The 23,648-nt window shown below is 35.4% G+C and overlaps 1 long non-coding RNA gene across 2 annotated transcripts; it reads left to right on the forward strand.

Moving 5' to 3' along the window:
• Nucleotides 1-10: 10 nt before the first annotated feature.
• On the forward strand, nucleotides 11-22,735 carry LOC148001086 (uncharacterized). Of its 2 annotated transcripts, XR_015638403.1 has the most exons (4): nucleotides 11-182; nucleotides 3,776-3,880; nucleotides 17,137-17,258; nucleotides 22,284-22,735. It is a non-coding gene; the product is annotated as an uncharacterized LOC148001086 (long non-coding RNA). The 2 variants fall into 2 exon arrangements; XR_015638402.1 differs by lacking the exon at nucleotides 3,776-3,880 and having other exon boundaries at nucleotides 22,284-22,726.
• Nucleotides 22,736-23,648: the final 913 nt, after the last annotated feature.

Here is a 23,648-nt window from a genome sequence, read left to right on the forward strand (position 1 = left end):
AGGACCCAAAAGCTGGTAAACTTATAAGAAACTCTCTGTGGTCCCTCTGTTAAAAGCTTCACAGAAACTCGAAGCCACACAACTATAAGATACACCCAGAGGGTCTGAGGTAGACCCATGCAGGCTCTGTGAGTGTTGGTCCTGATTGACGTGTTCAGTCTCATGAGCCCCTACGAGGCCAGGTATGTTGATATTATGGGTTTTCTTGTGAGTCCTTGATTCCAGTGGCTCCTACAATCCATTCCCTCACTCTTCGTTAGGATTCTCTGAGTTCTGCCTATTGTTTAGCTGTAGTTTTCTGTATCTTTTCCCATAAGTTTTTGGATGAAGCTTTTCTGATGATAATTAAATTACCACCAATCTATGAGTACAACAGAATATTATTAGACATCGTTTCATTGACGTTTCTGTTTGTTTGCCAATTGTGTTTTGTTTGCCTCTGTGCTGGATCACTGAGCAATCTCAGCTTTGGTTTCTGAACACTTTCATGGGTAAGTATCTTCTTGTGGTATAGTTCTCAAATGGAGTCAGTTCTTCATTGGTCATTTCCACAATTTTTGTGCCACTTTTACCCAGGCACATCAGCAAGCAGGATAAATTATAGGCTAAAAGATTTATGGCTGAGTTGGTGTAACCAACCTTCCATCTGCAATCTTGCCTCATAATAGAAGGCAGATTCAGGTTTTGTAACCCTTATTATTGGTGTCCTAGCTATGATTGCACTAATAGATTCTTTGGATATTCCACTGCACTAGATTTCTACCTTGACCCCAGATCCCACCATCCATTACAGTACTCTCCTCTGTACTCTTTCCCTCTATCTTATCCCTGTCCCCAGTCTGACTACAATATCTAATCTATTTCCCCTTCCCAGGGAGATCCATATATCTCTCCTTGTTACTTATCCTATTTTTGTGTGTTCATTGTGCATGGTTATCTTTTACACCTGATATCTACTTATTAGTTTATACCATATTTTTTTTCTGAGTCTCAGTGACCTTACTAGGTGACTTTTTCTAGCTCCATCCATTTGTCTGCAAATTTCATGATGACATTGTTTTAAAGGCTAAGTAATCATCAATTGTGTAAATGTCCATTTTCTTTTTCCATTCTTCTGTTGAGGGACATCTAGGATTTTTCCAGTATCTGGCTAGTGTGAATAAAGCTGTTCTGTATATAGTTGACCAAGTGTCTTTGTGGAAAAATAGAAGGACATCTTTCGGTTATATACTTAGGAGTGGTACAGCTCACTCTTGAGGTAGATCAAGTCCCAGTTTTTAGGAAAAAAACACCATGTTGATATCCAAAGTGACTGTACAAGTGGCCCATGCCCATAGACTTTACTAAAGGGGGAAAAGACAAAAAATTATAAATTTAACTTATAAACACTTAAAAGCAAAACTAAAGGTATCTATGATCCAATTTTAAAGTGACTGCAACAATCTCATTATCAATGAAGTAAGATTTGATTACTTGTTTTTACTTAATGTTAAGATATAAGATAGTTTTAGCCTACAATGACCAAGAACTGGGTACTGCATTGAGAATTATATTTAGAGTTACCTAGCCTTCTGTGTGAATCCATGTTACTTAACAGAATACAATTCACATTTAAGGGCAAATAGAAACAAAACTGATAGTTTTACTATATCCCTCTAGATAAGAAACAGAATTTCTTAAAAACATAATAAGATCTATTGAGAAAAAAAAAGTTATCTCACCTGTTACTACTGATTAAATATTGGATTAGAAACAATGCATATTTTAGAGGAATGGAATAGATCAGCGGGCAACTGAAAGAAAAACAACAAAAAGAAACAAACAAACAAACAAAGAAAAACAAACACTGAATGGCAACCACTTGGATGGTTTTATAACAACCTACCTGAAAACAGAAGGGCTAAGTTTATTGTTGGTTAGAAGAACTTGAAATTTCAACAAAGAAATCATTGGGTAGGATGGATCCTCTCATTACATTGCTGGAAAAATGGAATTAGAGTAAAATTCTTATGTTATGAAAGAAGAATATTAGTTCAAAAGTACCAAACCATTTTTCAGAAATCCAAAGATTATTTAGAAATCTTGAAGAAATTTGAGATTGTGAGACGCTGAGAAACAATCGAATATTTGTTTGCACTAATAGATTCTTTGGGGTTTCAATTGTACTAGATTTCTACTTCCCCCTCCCCAATTACAGTTTTCCCAGCAGTTCTCTTTCTCTCTCCTCTCCCCACCTGATCCCTGTCCCCAGTCTACCTATTATCTATTCTAATTCCCCTTCTCAGGGAGATCTGTGTATCCCTCCTTGAGCTGTCTTTGTTACTAATCCTATCTGAGTGTGTTCATTGTAGCATGGCTTTTGACGTAGCCTAAACTTCTGTTTTGCATATGTTGAAAAATTTTGTATGTATTTAAAGTAAGAAAAATGTTGTATATCTACCATGAAAAGAATTGATTGCAGATTCCTGTGATTATTAAAATTACATCACTAGTTTCATAAGGGAACCCTGAAAAATTTTAAGCAGGTTCTAGAATTTTATGAAAAACACAATGTATGGAATTTTGCAAGTCCTGCCTTTTTATTACATTTGGTATGGAAACACTATTTAAATTATATTATAAACATACAATGTAATTATGAATTATTTAAATAAAGTAGATAAAATATTTTATAATGTTTTCTTCAATTTTTTCTTGAAAGACTTAAGTTCAGTTGCTTTGTTTGAGTTACACGTGATATTATATGTTGTTTGTGACTATAGTAAAGTGTGTTGTCTACCTGATTTCTTTCTCAGGCCACTTATCATTCGTTTAAGTTTCCCCTCTACAAACTTTCTTGTCCCTAATCTCTCCAAGGCTTTTATCATGAAAGGGTATTAGATTATGTCAGGGCTTCTTCAGCATCAAATGGGATTATCGTGTTAAACTTTTTTTCCTTAAAGATTTTTTTATATGATGGATTACATTGACTGATTTCCATATGTTGAACCATTCTTGCATCTATAGTGGATGGCCTTTTGATATGTTCTCAGTTTGCATTTTTCAGAGTATTTTTGCATCTGTGTTCATGAGAAAAATTGGTCTATAATTTTCTTTTCTTTGTTGAATCATTATGTTTTTTGGAAATCAGACTGACCATGGAATCATAAAATGAATCTGACAATGTTCCCTCTGTTTCTATTTTGTAGAATAAGATGAGAAATGTTGGCATTATCTCTTCTTTGAAAGTCTGGTAGAATTTTTCATTAAAACTGTCTGGCCCTGGGAGTCTTGTTTGTTTTGTTTGTTTGTTTGTTTGACAGATTTTAATAACGGTTTCTATTTTTTTAGGTGTTACAGTTCTGCTTAAATCATTTTTCTGATAATGATTTAACATTGGCATGTAGAACTTGTCAAAATATTTTTTTAATTTTTTTCTCCAATTTTGCGGAGTAGAGGTTTAGAAGTATAACCCAATGATTCTTTGGATTTCCTTAGTATCTGTTCTTATGTTTTTTTTTGTTTTGTTTTTCGTTATTCTTTGATTTTGTGAGTTTAAATATTGTCTCAATGTCTTTTAGTTAGTTTTGTCTATCTCATTTTACTTCAAAGAACTCACTGTTTGTTTCATTGATTTTTTTTGAGTTGCTTTCACATGATTTCCTGATTATGTTGTCTTGAACTCAACCAACCTTTTTTGGATTATTTGTTCTTTGTTTTATTTGTGTAAAAAGGTATAGAGAAACTGAGGCAAAGTTGTCTATAGCATAGACTGTAATTTGCCACATTCTTTAAGGTCCTCAGATCCCTGGTCCATCTGAAAAGACCTGCATATGTCAAGAAAAGTCAACAAACAGCCACCAATAAGAGTAACCTCATGGAACTTTAAAGCTTTTGCGAGGTACTGAACATGGTCAATAGGAAAAAATGGCATCCTCCAAACTAGAAAAAAATGTAATCAATCCTACATTTTATTGAGTGCTAGTTATCAAAATACACAAAGAACTCTAGGAACTAGACACCAACAAACCTAATAATCCAATTTCAAAATGTGGTACAGATCTATACAGAATCCTCAACAACAAAAAAGAAAAAAACTTTTAAAAATTTATTTATTTATTTATTTATTTATTTATTTATTTATTTATTTTACATTCTATAGTTTATTCCCCTTGAGGTCCACCCTCAACTGTTCCTCCCATACCCCCTGCATCCCATACCCCTATTTGTAACAGGATGTCCTCATGCTACCCACTCCATGAGACCTCTAATTACCTTGGGCCTCAATCTCTTGAGGGTTAGGTGCATCTTCTTTGACTGAACGTTGACCTGGGAGTCTTCTGCTGTATATGTGTTGAGGACCTCATATCAGCTAATGTTTGCTGCCTGGTTGATGATCCAGTGTCAGAGAGATAATGGGAGTCCAGGTTAATTGGGCCTGCTAGTCCTCCTACAGGATTGCCTTACTCCTCAGCTTTGTCTAGCTTTTCCCTAATTCAACCACAGGGGTCAGCAGCTTCAGTTCATTGGCTGGGTGCACATATCTATCTCCATCTGACTTTTCAGCTTCTTGTTTGGTCTTTTGTAGGGCTGACATTATAGGTCCCTTTTTGTGACCATATCATAGCCTGAGTAATGGTGTAAGGCCTTGGAGCCTCTCCTCAATCTGGATCACACTTTGGGCTTCTGGATCTTCTTTTCCTCAGGCTCTTCTCCATTTCCATCCCTGCAGTTCTTTCAGACACGAACAATTGTTGGTCAGAGTTTTGATTGTGGGATGTAAACCCCAACCCTTACATGATGCCCTGTCTTTCTGCTGAAGGTGGGATCAATAAGTTCCCTCTCCCCACTGTAGGGCATTTCATCTAGGGTCCCACCCTGTGAGTCCTGAGAGTATTTCACCTCCCAGGTCTCTGGTACATTCTAGAGGGTCTTCCCAATCTCCTTCCTCCTGAGGTTGCCTGTTTCCATTCTTTCTGCTGAACCTCAGGTCTTCAGTCCTTTACCCCACCCAATACCAGACCATGTTCTCCTTCTCTCCCTCCCCACCTCCCAACACGATCTACTTTCCCTCCCAGTTCCCTCCCTCCCTACTTGTGGTTGCTTTTTTTCTCCTTCCCAATTGGGACTAAGGCATCTTCATTTGGGCACTTTAGCTTGTTGAACATTTTGAATTCTGTGGACTATATTTTGGCATTATGGGGTTTTTAGTTGTTGTTTTTGTTTGTTTGTTCATTTGTTATGTGTATGTATGTATGTGTGTGTGAATGTGTGTGGTTGTTGTTGTTGTTTAGCTAGTTAATGTCCACTTATTAGTGAGAACATACCATGCATGTCTTTTTGTGTTTGAATTATCTCACTCAGGATGATATTTTTTCTGTTCCATCCGTTTTTCTGTAAAACTCAGGATGTCCTCATTATTAATAAGTGAGTAGTATTCCATTGTGTAAATGTACCACATGTTTTGTATTCATTCTTCTGTATTGGGATATCTGGATTGTTTCCAACTTCTGCCTACCATAAATAAGTCTCCTATGAACATAGTGGAATACGTGCCCCTGTGGCATGGTGGGACATCTTTTGGGTATATTCCCAAGAGTGGTATTGCTGGGTCTTTAGATAGATCTAGTTGATCAATGGAATAGAATTGAAGACCCAGAAAAAAAGCACACTTACAAACACTTGAACTTTGACAAAGAAGCCAAAAATATACAATGGAAAAAAGAAACCATTTTCAAATAATGGTACTGATCTGAGTGTCTACTTATATGTAGAAAAATGAAAATAAAGCCATATTTGTCACCATGCACAAAGCTTAAGTCCAAGTGGATCAAGAACCTCAACATAAAATCAGATACACTCAATCTAATAGAAGAGAAAGTGGGAGAGAGCCTTGAACTTATTGGCACTTGCAAATTTTCCTAAACAGAACTCCAAACGCTCACAGTCTAAGATAAAGAATTGATTAATGGGACCTCATGAAACTCAAATGACATAGTCAATAAGGCAAATCGGCAACCAACTGATTGTGAAAAGTATCTTCACTAATCCCGTGAGTTAATCTAATCTAATAGAGGGCTAATATCAAAAACATAGAGAGATGTGCTCGCTTCGGCAGCACATATACTAAAAACATAGAGAGAACCTAAGAACCTAACCATCATAAAACCAAACAACCCAATCAAAAATGGGGTATAGAACTAAACAGAGAGTTCACAGCAGAGGAATCTTGAAAGACTGCAAAGCACCTAAAGAGATGTTCAAAATCCTTAGTGGTCAAAGAAATGCAAATCAAAATGACCCTGAGATGCCACCTTACACCAGTTAGAATGGCCAAGGTCAAAATCTCAGGTGACAACATATGTTGGTAAGGATGTGCACAAAAAGGAAGACTTCTCCATTGCTGGTGGGATTGCAAACTGCTACAACCTCTCAGGAAATCAATTGAATGTTCCTGAGAAAATTGGAAATAGATCTACCTAAAGACCCTACCAAAAAACTTAAATAGCTGAGACTTGCTTACAGAAATATTCAAGACTTAGATATCAGGGAAAGGTTAATCAAAACAACTTGGAGAGTCCATTATAGAATTGGCAGAATGGCTAAGATAGAAAATACATGTAGCAACATATGCTGGCAAGGGTGTTGAACAAGGAATACACAGATTCATTGCTGATAGGAGTACTAGCTTATACATCCAGTATGGAAATAAATATGGCAGTATCTCAGAAAACTTCAAATTGTTCTACCTCAAGACCCAGCTATATCACTCTTGGGCATATGCACAATATATCCTTCATCCTACAAGAAGGACACATGCTCAACTATGTTCATAGCATCTATACTTCGAATAGGCAAAACTAGGAAAAAGCCTTGATGTCCATCAACCAAAGAATGTATAAAGAAGATGTGATATATTTATAAAATATTGCACTACTCAGGTGCTAAAAACAATGACATCATAAAATTTGCAGACAATGAATGAAAGTAGCAAAAATTATCCTAGATGACGTAACCAAGACCCAGAAAGATAAAGAACTTATAAGTGCATATTAGGTATAAAATAAAGGATAACCATACTATAGTCTGCAGATCCAGAGAAACTAAGAAACAAGGAGGGTTCAAGTGGGGATGTTTGACTCTCTCTGGGAAGAGGAAATAGAATAGATTTTATAAGTAGAGGGAGTTGGCTGGATGGGAACATGAAGCATCAGGTCGTGGAAAGATGATAAGAAAGAGTACTGGGAGAGACAACTCAAATTGGGAGAAATCTTTGGCTTAATGTGTAAACTCTGTGCAATGGAAACTCCTTGGAATCTACCAGAATGATTCTAAAGAAGTGTCTTAGTAAAGGGCAATATGAAACCTGAGATGGCCATCTCCAGTAATCAGACATTACATTGGGACTTGGGACTGGCACAACAACCTAGCCACAAAAGCTCAACATACAGTCTGTCCTGCCTGCAATATATTACAGAACTTGTGTTAGTGACCAACCAATGACTGGTACAACTTCAATTCCACAAGATTAAAGGGAACCCATGTTTGCCTTTGCATGGAGGATTAAGAGCAAGAGGCTAGAAAGTCCAGAGCCCCAGTATAGAACCAAAAATCACTGGCAAAAGAAAAAATGTTAATTGATTCCTAATGATTTCCCGCTTTACTCATTCACATAGTTCAGGGTCTATCTCAATGGTTATCATAGAGGCATCGTTGAACATCTGATAGAAACGGGACCCTTAAGAAGATTGGGAAGACAGATTTTAGGAGGTAGAAGAAGTAAGAGTACAGCTGGAGTCCAGCCCCAGCGGGGTTCAGAATCTGAAGGAGGATGCATTGGAATCAGCGAATGAAGACTTAGACCAAGAGGTGCAGTTCACACACCCAGGCACTGCAACAACTCAGGCCACCTTTATTTATTGATCTCTTTCTTCACAACAGACAAGGTTTTACATTTTTTTCTCATTTTCTTACATACAGTCTCTTTTAAGAGCTTCCTGTGTTTATCAGTAGTGTGACTATTGTACTTTTTCTGTTTCTTCTCACCCTCAATCCCAGTGGTTTTCTGCTAACCCAGGAACTATAACAAGAAAGAGGAAAGATGGATTCAGCAAGCAGTTAATATTTAGCCCAGAATATTGGTACATTACCATGTGACCCTGGTGTTTGGTAACAATTGCAGCTAGAGTATAGAGAGATAAGAAATTCTAATTTAATTATTGAAACCTACATCCTGATGAGGAGATCTAATGCCCAGAGCTTCCTGCTAGAAGCAGGAAACTGAAAGAAAGAGATAGCAAGGAGCCTGAGGGTTTAAGGATACCACAGAACCTGACCCACAGAATCAATTAAGGAGGGCTCATAGGGGTCACAGAGACTAATGAGACAATCACAGATCTTTAGTGGCATTGATCTAGATCCTCTGAATATATGTTGTGGTTTCATGGCTTAGTATTTTTGCGGGACCCCTAACAGTGAGAATGGAAGGTATCTTTGAGTCTTCTTCTTTGCTTGGGTCTCTTTTCCTCTTACTGGGTCACCTTGATCAGCCTTGATAATGAGGAGATGTGCCCAGTCAAATTGTAATTTAAATGACATGTTCAGTTAATATTCTGGGAAGCCTGCTCTCTTTTTTTGGGGGGGGGAATGAATAGGGAGGGGGCCTGGGAGGAGAGAAGGTACAAGAAACTAGTTAGCATTTAATTTATGAAAAGAATAAAAAATAAAATTAAAAATAAATATTTTATAGAGCTGCTTTTACATTGTCTCTGCTATTTGTAAATAATCCTCCACTGACATTTCTGTAACAACAAACTAAAGTCATAAATACACACACACACACACACACACACACACAGCATAGCACAAGTATAATGCTCAAAAAGAAAAATAAGTACTCAAAATTTAAAACTAAAAAGCAGAAAAACATGTTGCTAAACAGTTACAAAAGTAAAGAGAAAGTATTCTTTATATCTAAAATATGTTCAATCTATTTTTATTAGATGTGTAAGCAAATGGAAAGAGTAAAACTAAAATCTGAAATCTGAATGTTTCCTTAAGTGATAAGAAAATGATACCTATAAATCAATCATATGTTAATACTATAAAACATATTCTATGAATGTAAAGTTATATGATATATCTATCAAAGTAATAGCTCCCAATACCACTATAAGCGCTTTGGTTATAGTAGTGAACTATGATATCTTTTTTTTTTATTAACTTGAGTATTTCTTATATACATTTCGAGTGTTATTCCCTTTCCCGGTTTCTGGGCAAACATCCCCCTCCCCCTCCCCTTCCTTATGGGTGTTCCCCTCCCCACCCTCCCCCCATTGCCGCCCTCCCCACAACAGTTCACTGAACTATGATATCTTTATCAATTCTTTATACTTAGGGTCAGGGTCTATGTGAAAGAGGAGTGAGAACGTGAGTAACAGCTAGAAGTGGTATAATACTCTAAGAAAAAAATGTCCTTAGGACACATCCAGGCTGGGGCACATCTGAACTCACAGAGACTGTGATGCTATACACATGTTCTACATAAATTCAAGCCAGAAATAGGAAAGTTTCACTTCTAACAGAGAAGCTATTTGTTTTGCCATCTGCTGGAAGATGGCAGTGATCCTTATGATCTGGATTGCATCTTTTCCTTACACTAGGAAGTCAGGCACTGTCACTAGATCATGATTGTTCTCAAGGATGAGATCAACAAAGTCAGGTGACAACTGAGGGTATTTGTACATAGACACATAACAGAATGACATTATGAATACATAGAAGAAAATACCTCCCGATAAGTCATAGAGAATATCCCATTGTACAAGTATTTAAATATTGCTAACAACTTGATCTCAGTGTGTTACCAGTACCAAGTACAATTTTTTGAGAGCCTGTAGTACTTTAGAAGCAGTCATAGAAATATGGAAATATGTCTATCTATTACCAGATGCTTTCAAGAGTAAAACTGCAAGACTAGCTATACAACTGAATTTCACATTTCAGTCTCCTTTAAAGTAAACCAGGTGTCATACTTTCACATTCTTTAGATTATACTTCATGGTTACATATCAGCATTTGATAATGTTCTTTTACAATACACTGTATGTAATCAGCATCCTTTGCTATTCATTTTAAAATACAAAACTGACCAACTATTATTCTTTACATTATTAATTCATTATTGTCTTTATATATATATATTATATATTCATTTATAGCTTTTCAAATATTCTCTACAATTAGAGAAAATACTCTTGAAAGAGATCAGAAAATCAGCTGTTAAACATGAGGTCTACAGTTGAAGTACTGTCTAGAGGAAGATCATGGCAGATATAATAGCAATCAGATAGCCTAGATTGTGTAAATACTATGGTCACTAAGATAGAGCTCTGTGATTAAAAAAAGTTATACGATAATTCAGAAACTATACCTGACATAGATTAAGTTATAAAATCTTGCCTTGGTGTTTAAGATAATTATCTGTAAGATTCCCACATATTATAGTAAAGTTGAGGAGCAGAATACAAACAATAATTTTTCTCTCTGTACCAAAGTAAATTCTGTTTAATGCTACCATTGATGCATATATTTATGTATGTAAGCAAAAAGAATGACAGTGCATATGTATTCATTCATTAATATTTAATAATTTTATCAATAAATAGAAAAATCATTGAAATGAGGCTAAGTATGTAGTTCATTGTTTGCATGTGGGCTTATCATTTTGTGCATGCCTAGATTCAACACATACAGTTTCAAAGAAGATAAATAGAAACTGTTAAAACTTTAAATTTGTCATTAGATCACAATGATTGTCTTTGTCTGTATTTTAAACATTTCTTCCTACTGGAGTCTGAACAAAAATAATTCCATTAGCCAGATTTGACTTTATAAATTATATATTATTCCTTCATATTTTCAATTTTTAATGATTAAAAATAATTTGTACATTAATCCTATAAAAGTTCTTCACTTTGAATTTATCTGATTCCTACAATTTGGAAATGTAAAGGTGTCATAAGATTTAGGATAAGTATTGATAACTCTGGAAGTGACGCTACAGAAGTTATAGCTACATGAATGACCCACTAAATGGGATTCTAAAACTGATCAGTTCTTAAGAGCTCAATATCTCTATTACAAATGGCCCCATAAAAGTTTCCAGTGGTGGTTTTATTATCAACTTCATAGATAAATTGCTTCATTCAAAGTTCAAAAGTGGTTATTTTCTAGTTCTACCATTACCTAGGAATATGTCACAAAGAACATTCTCTTGAACTTAGACCAATTATAGCTTATATTTACAATAAATGCAAAGCCAATTATGCACAGGGACTATTTCAGAATATAACTAGAGGATGCATGCATTCCCAGGATTTTTTCCTTTTGATTTTTTCAGTTATGCAATTTGAGCAGTGCACATATTTTCATTTGCTAGGTAAGCAAATTAACAATGTAGGAAGGCAATAGAAAATTAATCCAACAAATCTGGACCTAGAACATAAAAATAGCTTGTCCAATATGCATTGATAATCTCAATAATACAATCTCAGAACACAGCATAGCCAAATGCAGAAAAAAATGCTTCCTATGCACTGAAGCCATTTCTTAAGAGTTTTCTTTCAAGGCAGTGTCCACCAACATTTATTTATTTAAAGTTTAATAGACATGTGAACATCAAAGAGTAAAAATAATGGGACCAATGACTGTTTTAATAAGTGCAAATAACTAGAGAATACTGTTAGAGGGAGAATTAGTCAACTCCAAGGATGAGTATTTTAATTAGATATCTAATACCAAAATGTCACCTTGAAAATATAATATGTAATATGATATAGTTGGAAAGCTCAGTTAGTGTTTTATTTTGTCACACTATAATAAAAAACGGTTTTGCCTTTGTCTTTTCAATTTCTCATAAATTTCCTTTTACTACAGACATATATTGGAATTCCAGGAATATTGGACCCACAGAAAAATATTCAATTTACCTTCTTCTTTTCATAACAGGTTCATTGGTTGAAAATGATGAAACTGGCTTTGATTGTTATCAACTTAAACATATTAATTAATATATTAATATTATTAATATATTACTATTAATAATTAATATTATTAATATTTAATATTAATGTTATTAATTAATATATTAATGTTATTTTATAATTATAAAATAATTTTGTCCATGTTTAAATAAACTCAGTGTAAATGTAAGGAAAAAATTATTATAGATTGGTTATAAGCAAAAGTCATTCGCTCTATTTTCCTTGTGAATCTTAATACTGTTGGTTATCATAACTGCCCCTCAAGTTTGAGTGGCAGTGACAATGGTTGTATTAAAGATCCTGCCTTGTGCAACACAAAAATAGAGACAAATTTATTAACTAGGAAACGTCAACAACAATGTTGATATGAGCATTTGGAAAATAGAAATACTAAAGTCATTTTTAAAAGAAAATTATGCCAAGGGAATGAGAAGCATAATATAAGCAAGAGAGTTTAGTGTGCTAATCTTCAGCAAATAATGTGCATAAGCTCTGATAAAGATGCTGAAGTACTTAAAATTCAGAGCAAATAGACTTACAGGTAGTAATATCACATAATAAACTAAGAGATAGTATGTCTTAAAGTCTTAGGTTTGTGTGAATATATGTATTAAAGTAAAACAGTCTTACAGATTTATTATGAAACGAGTTAGTATTGCTACAGATCTATTTCTGGTTCAACTAAAGACATGTCTTTATTATAATGTCACATTCTGTCCCAAAGGTCATGTCAGGAATTAAAGCTGAAATTAATCTACTGGAGTCCCATTATTTATTCACCGTGAGAATCTTTAATAACGTAAATGGACTGACTTGTCTCAGTAACGTTTCAAAATATCTTGCTAAATTTCCCTTTTCATTATCATCTTCTCTCCAAAATATACTTTCTTCTACATATTCATATATATTACTAACATATGTATATTAAGTTCAGACTCACAATAGTCATGTTTCTACCTGTAGAACATATAGATTCTCCTATAAATTATGAAATATCAGGGGCATTTTTGCAAGGTAACTTCCATCTTTTATCTGCTTTTTCTGAAGCTTCGAAGCATGCTCAAACATTCACGAAAGTGTTTGTATCCTTCAGAACACAAGAACTCTTCAGCGGAAAAAACAACTGGATATTAGAAATATACTCTTTCATACACTAAAATTACGTTAAAAGTATAAGTGCTTTATCTCATTTTTTGAAAGAAATATTGTGTGTGTGTTTGTGTATGTGTGCGTTTGTGTGTGTGTGTTTGTGTGTGTGTTTGTGTATGTGTGTGTTTGTGTGTGTGTGTTTGTGTGTGTTTGTGTATGTGTGCGTTTGTGTGTGTGTGTTTGTGTGTGTTTGTGTGTGTGTTTGTGTGTGTGTTTGTGTGTGTGTTTGTGTGTGTGTTTGTGTGTGTGTTTGTGTATGTGTGTGTTTGTGTGTGTGTTTGTGTGTGTGTTTGTGTGTGTGTGTGTTTGTGTGTGTGTTTGTGTGTGTGTTTGTGTGTGTGTTTGTGTATGTGTGTGTTTGTGTGTGTGTTTGTGTGTGTGTTTGTGTGTGTGTGTGTGTGTGTGTGTGCTCTAGCCCATGCATGCATGCATGCACATGTTTAGCCAATGCTACCACACATGTATAAAGGTCAGAGGCAACTTTGCGGAAGTCAATTCTCTCCTTTTCCATGTGGGACACAGGGATCGAGCTCATGTCATTAGGCTTCCTGTAAGCACATTTACTAGCTGAGCCGTCTTACATGACCCCATTCTTTCTATCTGAAACCTTTTCCCTCTTAACTTAATTTTCTTATTTGGAAAACAGTCTATTCTACTGAAATGTTGTAAGAATACAGCTGTTCATTAAAAATAATTTAATGGTAGAATGTATGCCTTAATTTTATTTTAAAATAATTTAAAATCTTATTACTAGATTTAAAATTTTATAGGTTGTTACTCATAAAAATAATCTCAAAGTCTATGTAATATAATCGTTGGACACTTACTCTTAAAAAAATTTCTTGAGTATCCTCCCTACCAAAAACACATAAAACAGGATAAAACTATAGTTATGCAACAAATCCCCTGAGAAATGTGATCCTGATTTACATACAAAAAGAACTATTTCATCCTCAATCATCAGGCGAGTAATACCAGATGAAGAGTTGAGTACGACTATGGCAGGTGAAGACTCACATGTTCATAGAGCAGCCTTCGTATGACTGGTATATTTAGAAGTGCAGGTGGCAGAATCAATATTATGTTAAGTGCAAATAAATAATTTTAATTAAAGTGATTATGTTCATTTGTAAATACAGTATACTCTTGTTAACTGTCAGTTAAAGATGACTCGGGTTACAAAAAAGAACTCAGCATGTTGCATTTTTTTTAATTTTTTCTTGTATTGGATTTTTTTTAAATTTACATTTCAAATGTTCTCCCCTTTCCTGTTTTCCCTTCCAGAAACCCCATATGTCACCCTCCTCCCTCTGGTTCTATGAGGGTGCTCCCCCATTTATCCACCTACTCCCTCCAAGCTCCCCACCCTGGCATTCCCCTACACTGGGGTATCAAGCCTTCACAAGACCAAGGGCCTCTCCTCCCACTGCTGCCTGACAAGGCCATCCTCTGCTACATAGGCAGCTGGAGCTATTGGTATTCTTTGGCTGGTGGTTTAGTCCCTGGGAGCTCTGTTGGGTTGATATTGTTGTTTGTTTTAAGGGGTTGCAAACTTCTTCAGTTCCTTCAGTCCCTTCTCTAATTCCTTCATTGCTAACCCCATTCTCAGTCCAATGGTTGGCTGCGAGCATCTGCCTATGTACTAGTCAGGCTCTGCCAGAGCCTCTCCGGAGACAGACAGCTATATCAGGCTCCTGTCAGCATGCACTTCTTGGCATCTGCAATACTGTCTGGGTTTGGTGTCTGTATATGGGATGGATCCCCTTGGTGGGACAGTCTCTGTATGGTCTTTACTTCAGTCTCTGCTCCACATTTTGTCTCTGTGTTTCATCTTGTGAGTATTTTATTTCCCTTTCTAAGAAGGACTGAAGCATTCACACTTTGGACTTCCTTCTTCTTGAGCTTCATGTGGGTAAATATCCACTTAACAGTGAGTGCATACCATGTATGTTCTTTTGAGATTGGGCATGTTGCATTTATATGTATGAATATCTATTTAACAGTAACTTAAGAAAAACAGACAATCATCAGCTTGAGAAGGAGGAACATGGAAAGGGTTCTATAAAAAGTCCTAGGAACTTTTTAAGGTAGGACAGGAGAATGGAAAAGGATAGCATTAAATTTAAAAAAAAGCATAATTTTGAAAAGGTAATTGTAAAACTGTACATTCTACAAATTAAAGAATACTAATAGAATGTTACCCAAATATGTTTCACATGACCTGTTTACTACTATGGACTTATTAATTCGTTTTTAACTTTAATTTTTGGCTGTAATTTATTGTTTCTTGGCATTCCTATTTGAGATTTTTGAAAATGTTCTCTATTTGTATTCATTCATCAAGTCTGACTTTTAAAATCACTTCTGTGGTTTTAGATTAGATTAAATTAGATTAGGCCCTGGACTAGGTCAAAATTAGTACCTATAGTTATTTTTCTAGTGCCCCATGGTTGCTTCCTCCTAATATTCTTATTAATACAGATGTTAGTAGCCTTTTATATTTGTGTGATAAGCAGAAGCATGCATCTCATACACAGGAAATTCCTTCATGTCTAAGGATATAATTAATTGTCTCATTAATTGATATTTACCACCGAGCAAAACTTTATTTGCTTGAAATTATTCAATAATTCCAAACTATGAAAGGGTGAAATAAATGTGTTGGTGCTGGTGACAAAAGATAAAAAAATCTGGTGCTACTTAGAGCTTAAGAATTAGCAAATGAATAAAAAATTGAAAAATAATATGTTAATAAGCTTTATTCTATGATTTTTTTCAGTTTTGCTTAATAAATTTCCACTTATTGCTATGACACGAATTGAATCTATTCAGGATTCATATACTGAAGTGTTACTCTTTATAGCCAAGAAGAAATCAATACTTGGAAAGAATCACTTTTTGAAATGTGATTAAGTTAAAATGATATTTTAAAATGAGGTCCTACTGGAATAAGGTTGTTGTCCTCCTGTAAGAAGGTTCTTTGAGTACATACTCTAACTTTCAATTTTATGCTTTATGGAGTCACCATGTCTGTATGTGTTGCTTGTCTTTTAAACTCTTTTTTATACATTTTTCTTTTTTTATTTATTTTTTACACTCCAGATTTTATTTCCCTCCAGTCTACCCTCTGACTGTTCTACATTCAACACCTCTTCCCTGCCCGCCTGCCTCCATTAGGATGTCCTCTCCGCCAAACCCCAACCAAGCCAGACCTCTAAACACCCTAGGGCCTCCAGTCTCCTGAGTGTTAGGTGCATCTTCTCTGACAGAACAGATAATTGTACCCAACCAACGAACAAAAGCTGCTGACCCCTGTGGTCGAATTAGGGGAAAGTTGGAAGAATTTGAGGAGTCTCAATTAATCTGGACACCTGGAGATCCCACAGATGCTTGTGTTTTTTCTTTGATTCTTCTTAGTGTTTGTTCTGGCCTATTCAGATTTTTGGTTTGGTTTTGTCTTATTTTATTTTATTATTATTCTTTATATGCCTGTTTGTGGGCTCAGATAGGTAGTGGAATGGAGAGGATCTCAGAGGAGTTGGAGAAAGTGATACCTTAATTATAATATATTCTATAAAACAATTGATTTTCATAAAAGAAAGAAAAGTGATAAATAAATTTCTCCATATGGAAATAGGCCAGAAGCCCTCAGATGGGCCTACAGGGAACAAACAAAACAAAACAAAAAACAAACAAAAACAAAAACAAAATAAAAAAGCAAAGCCATAAGTACAGAGCACAAAGATGAACATATGTAAGCACCAATAAAAACATTAAAGAAACTGTTAATAAAAGGAAAAAAAGAGAAGGGAAGGAGGGGGGAAGGGAGAGAGTGGGGCAGGGAGGAAGGAATAAAGGGAGAAGTAAACTGCCAGCACCTTCATCCTGCATTCTAGGATACTAGTTAAATTGTTTTGATCAAGTCTCTTTGCCCCTAATTTTTTGTTTCTTTGTTTTTCTTAAGCTAAGGGTAATATATATTTCCCAATACACAATATTTTCCAGCAGAGATGTGTCCTACATCATTTTTATGGAATGTATAGTTTGCAACAATAAAAGTGGAGCTTGACTACTTCATATTTCAATGTAAGTTAACACATCAATTTCTACAATTCCTCTTGCGCTATTAACATAATTTGCTCTTGATTTTCATTGTTTTGTTTCTTTGCAATGGATGCACATGTGTGTGAGTTGATAGACATAAAAATGTCTTGGGGTAAGGAGTCCTTTAATGCCAAATAAGAGAAAATATGGATATTTGTAACTAATATGCTGCCTTAAATACTGGTTAAAGTAGCCATCTTCGCAGTGAACTACCGGATCAATGTCAACATTATTATAAAAGTATCATTGATAATAGTTTGACCCCTCACCTCTAATTCAATAATTGCTTAAAATTTTGCTTTGTTTATTTTTAATATACGAGTTGAAGTCAGTAATAGCATGTATAATCTCTTTGCATTCCAATAGGTAGGCACTGATGTGATCTTCATCATAGTTTGATTGCACACAAAAACCTCATCATGTAAACAATAATACATTTTAGGAAACTCACTTGGCAAACAAATTTTTGAAGAGTAACTTATTTTACTTATAAAGTCAGTAAGAGCTTCTAAGATAGTGTTGTACATCTCGAACATACAAATTTTACAAAAAAATAAAAATAAAATAGCAAACAGCAGTTTAGGGAGCCCATTAGACTTTTCTAGGTCACAGAAATGTTTAAAAAAGTCTGATATGCCAAGGGATCTATCATAATTTAAAATAAATTCTATTTGTGGAAATCAACCTATATAGCTTTTCCCCCAAGTTTTCATAAAAGCCAAACATCTTACTTGTATATTCAGGCAAGATTTATTAACACTGGATTTTAGGTACTTGTTTATATCTCAAAATAGTATTTTGTAAGGAAGTAGTTGTTATTCATTAGCATACTCTGAAACATGTCATAAATAATATAAACTATAGTTGTCAAATGAAATGAAAAAATTTATTTTGTACTCACTTTACTGTTTTATTATCTGTATTTTTGCTTACTTAATAGTGTACCAATTCTAATAAATCATATTTTATATCATTTTAGAATATTAATGTACATCATTTTAACATGACTGATTAAGTGGAAAGATGTCAAGAATCGCAGTTTATCATTTAGACATTCTTTTAAAAGTATATGTTAATAATTATAAAATGGAAAAATCAAAATATATTCAGTAAGTAAAAGTATAATATCAAAAAGAATATTTAAATTGATTTTTTAACATTGTGAAAATGATAGAAACATTTCAAGCAGAGAGCATATCAAACTAACTCAGAATGTATTAATGCAAAAAATGTAAAGTTTCATAGACTCACTGTGGAAGGAAAGTATATTACAGAAATAATTTTTGCCTAAGCATACAAATTAGGGGGGGTTGGTAAAAAAATTAGCTTCGTATTTCATTAATTTCTCTCTTTCTTCTATCCTTATCATTGCTATTAAAAACTTTTTAAAAAGTTTGGACTTCCTATCTAGTTCCTAATCTTCTTCAATATGTGACCTTTATTAATTCTTTTAACTTGTTCTTTATAATGAAAGTAAATCATCCTTTACTTCCTGTCAGGATATTTGACATATGGTCTTCTTCTGTGATGTTATTTTTAAGTTTGTTCTCATTTTATAACTAATTTCAGTGCTTATATTTAATTTATATATTATCAATATCACAAGTATCAGTCTAATTACCAAGTGGGTAATTAGTTTAAGCATTCTCTTTTCTGTAACCTGTTTGTTCAAACAGTACATGAGACAAGTGTTATGGTTATATTAAGGAGAGTACTTTAGGTAAGCTTTCAGGATTAGGTAATTTATTGATATTATTTTGTACTCTTTCGATCGCCCGTATTTTCAGTGTCCAACTGGGCATTTTAATCATGGCTTTTTAGAGGAACAGATCCAATATAACAGACATAACAGACTATGTGTATAAACACACACACACACACACACACACACACACATACACACACACACACATACACACAGAATTTATTAGAGTGAGTTGTAATTTGTGGTCCAGCTACTCCAACTATGACTGACTATATAAGAAAGTCCAAGTCCAAGCATACAGTAGGTTTTCAGTCCACGAGGCTAAAGGTTCAGCTGATCGTCAGTATAACAGAATTCTGAGAAGAAAAGTCAGTGTATTCATGAACTTAGCAACAGTAAAGACAAGCCACTGAAGAAAGAAAAATCTTTCTTCTTTTGTGTCCTTTATTTGGGCTGCCACCAGGAGATAGCCTACCTTAAAGGTGGATCATCTCACCCTAAAAGAACAGAATTAAAGGTGAGTATTCCTATCTCAAATCATCTAACAAAGAAAATTTTCTCATAAATGAAACTAGCCAGCCACTTGAATTTTAGCTAATTCTAGATGTAGTCAAGTAGTTCTTGAAGAATATTCATCACATGGGACTAAGTTTTAGCAGAGTAGGAATACAATTTTCCTCTATCATACCAGAAGTATATAGATCAACAGCTAAACCCTTAGTCCACATCCTTAGAGTAGCAAGCTTGATTTGCATCACCATTCTAAGAGTAGATTACTAGGTGCAGAAGCAGACTTTGCTCGTTAAAAATTTGTTCTTTCTCTTAAAGAATTTTGGGGGCTAGGGTGAGAATAGAAGGAAAAACCCTCATACAATGCAAACTAAGATGTATGTTATTAAATCTAAGAATCCAGGGGAAAACCAGGAAATGACTACTCCTTAGCACTAGAGGAGCGAGAACTTCAAAAGGGAGAGAAACCTAAAATAAGAAGAACCATTAAAGAGGAAGGGCTACAGTAGAGCATCCGATGCTTATGATAGAGGAAAGAGAGAAACAAGGGAGAAATATTAATCAGCCCAGTGTAGAACATCAGTGGTCCCAAGCAAAGGAATGCAGGGTGACACAGTGGCCTGAGGCCAACTGCTGGTCTTCAGAAAAACACAGTTTCAAAATAATCACAGTAACGACAATAGCAGCCACCAAAAACAACTTCAAAAATAATAGAATCTGATCAGCAAACTGAAGTTTGAATGCAGGAAGGGACATAGACAGGTGGGGAAGATCCTGTATTTCTGCTACCTTTTGCCTGGATGGAGGTGCTTTATCAAAGTTCTAGGTTCAGATGCAGAACCTGCCTCTATTCTGCCCACTTATGCATGCAAGTACTCTACTACTGAGATCCAGCCCGCTCGCACAGAGCCCGCAGGTTGTGTGCAGGCCGTTGACAAAGTCAAAGCATCAATTTCTTTACTTACTTTTCCTAACACAAAAATGACAGCCCCAGTCTTTAGCAAATTGTGAGCGTTCATAGATGCAGGGAGTTAGTGAGTGCAACACTCATGTCATGGCCAGAAGACTTTCTGACCTTCACATTCTTTAGGGTTTCTACTTTTTGAACAAACATTTTCTGAGCATTGCAAAGGCTGAGATGTAACACACAGTTAGGAGTGAACAATCAGGTACTTCTTAAGTCAGTTATGATTCTCTGGAAACTGTTATCCACTGACACAAGAAGTTTCTCTTCTGAAGGATAAGACGATAGCAATATATGAACATAACCACATACAATGAAAAGACACTTTTTTTAACATGGCCATCTGTCTAAAAGTAGCAATGCTTGGAAATATTTCTGCAGTAAGATACAGAGAATTTTCAGTATTTTATCAGGAATGGCATAGCATCTCAACCCTTATTTATACAGGGATTGATCAGTTTAACATGATCTCTATAGTGAATCTAGGCCAGTCAGTGTTACAGTGAAAACCCTCAGCCTAAATAACCAGAAAGAGAGGCTTTGGGAAAGAAAAGGATGGTGGAAGAAGGAAGTAAGCAAGAAAGAAGGAAGGGAGGGAGGAGAAAGGGAGGGAGGGAAGGAGGGAAGGAGAGAAAAGGAAAGAGAAGGAAGAAGACAGAAGGAAGAAGAGGAGGAGGAATAGAAGGAAGAGATGGGAAGGGATGGGAAGGGAAGGGGAGGGGAGGGAAGAGAAGGAAGGGAAGGGAAAGAAGAGAAGAGAAGAGAAGAGAAGAGAAGAGAAGAGAAGAGAAGAGAAGAGAAGAGAAGAGAAGAGAAGAGAAGAGAAGACCAACTAATTATCTCTTGGTCAAGAACTCATTAATTTATTTTTGTGTTTCTATCTAGTTTTAGAGATATTTGAGTTTGCTTTCCTGTTTTTTTCTTATCAATTTATGCTCACTAGTGCACTAAACATTTTTGTTGTTTATATGCTCATTTTGTCTTCTACGACATTACTAAGTTTGAATATTAACTCCAACAATTGATTTGTGAAGTGGATAGCATTTTTTATACACAGGATTTTGTTGTCTGTGAAGGAAATTAATTCTTGCTTTTAGTTTGGGTGTCCCTTAATGCCTTATCTTCCCCAAAGGACTGAAGGTTTGTAATAACATGTTCAAAAATTGTTAGAGTGGAAATTTTTATATATTCCAAAGCTTATATTTTTTCCACAATTGAATCATATTAACAAATTTATAGTAAACAGTTTTGAGCATCCCTCTATAACTCTTTGAACCACTATTTGTTTTAGATCTCAGGCCAATTTTGAATATTAATACATTTGCTTAGACTTTTAATATTAAATACCTATAATAGAAAACAGATCTCCATGATTAAACAGTTTTCAGTATTGGAGAATTTTACAGCTTATAGATTTTTGAAGGAGGAATTTCAAAGCATAAAGAATTTCTTGAGTTGAGGGTCTTTTTCTATAATATTTTGAGAGATATTTTACTTTTAAAAGGAGAGAACGTGGCAGCTAGAGGTTTTTCTAGTTTCTACTGAGCACAGTTTTCTCAGGCTTTGGTACGTTTGTATTTCTTGATGCTCAGTTTGTTTGATTTTTTTCTCCAATAATGATTTGTAACGTAATCCCAGGCTGTTCTCAGATTTGGCATCATTCTCTACTGTCTCCCACATAAATAATTATATATACAGCACTTGTATGTGTGTGTCTGTGTGTGTCTGTCTGTATGTCTGTATGTAGCCACATACAGATCTCTTTTTATTTTATATTATTTTATTTATTTAAACTTGTATTTAGATATATGCTTTTGTTCTCCTGCAGACTCAGTATCTCATGTCCCTGAGGTTGACTGCCCTTGGCCTGATTGTCATGTTGATTATGACCTTGGAAAATATCATCCTGAGTGAGCTAACCCAAACACAGAAAGACATACATGGTATGCACTCACTGATAAGTGGCTATTAGCCCAAATGCTTGAATTACCCTAAATGCCTAGAACAAATGAAACTCAAGACAGATGATCAAAATGTGAATGGTTCACTCCTTCTTTAAAAGGGGAACAAGAATACCCTTGGCAGGGAAGAGAGAGGCAAAGATTAAAACAGAGACTGAAGGAACACCCATTCAGAGTCTGCCCCACATGTGGCCCATGCATATACAGCCATCCAATTAGACAAGATGGATGAAGCAAAGAAGTGCAGACCGACAGGAGCCGGATGTAGATCGCTCCTGAGAGACACAGCCAGAATACAGCAAATACAGAGGCGAATACCAGCAGCAAACCACTGAACTGAGAATAGGACCCCCGTTGAAGGAATCAGAGAAAGAACTGGAAGAGCTTGAAGGGGCTCGAGACCCCATATGTACAACAATGCCAAGCAACCAGAGCTTCCAGGGACTAAGCCACTACCTAAAGACTATACATGGACTGACCCTGGACTCTGACCCCATAGGTAGCAATGAATATCCTAGTAAGAGCACCAGTGGAAGGGGAAGCCCTGGGTCCTGCTAAGACTGAACCCCCAGTGAACTAGACTGTTGGGGGGAGGGGGACAATGGGGGGAGGGTTGGGAGGGGAACACGGATAAGAAAGGGGAGGGGGGAGGGGGATGTTTGCCCGGAAACTGGGAAAGGGAATAACACTCGAAATGTATATAAGAAATACTCAAGTTAATAAAAAAAAAACTTCATATTCTCTTACCTCCTCTATCTAGGTGCTGGATCCATAGGTGTACTAGCATTTTTCTCATGACTTACATGATTTTGCAAGCCTATGTGATATTTCCCAACTAGTATGTTTCCACTAATACCATAAAGATTTGTATGCTATAGATATAATTGTGTTTTGAGATGACATTTTATGCTTCATGCTTCCAAAGTGTTAATAAGTTCTTGGCTTTTTTGTTGTTGATACTGTTAGTTTTGTTTTGTTTACTGATTTATTTATGTATTTATGTATTTATTTATATTACAAATATTATCCCCCTTCCAAGTTTCCTCTCCACATACCCCTATTCTCCCCCTATCCACCCATCCATTCCTGCCTCAGCACCCTAGCATTCCCTTACACTGGGTCATTGAACCTCCACAGGACCAAGGGGTTCCCTTCTCAGTGATTCCAGATAAGTCTATCCTCTACTACATATGGAGCTGGAGACATGGGTACTGCCATGGAACTCTTTGGTT

Source organism: Rattus norvegicus, chromosome 15 (assembly GCF_021556685.1).
Source record: "Rattus norvegicus strain SHRSP/BbbUtx chromosome 15, alternate assembly SHRSP_T2T, whole genome shotgun sequence".
Taxonomy (NCBI): Eukaryota; Metazoa; Chordata; class Mammalia; order Rodentia; family Muridae; genus Rattus; species Rattus norvegicus.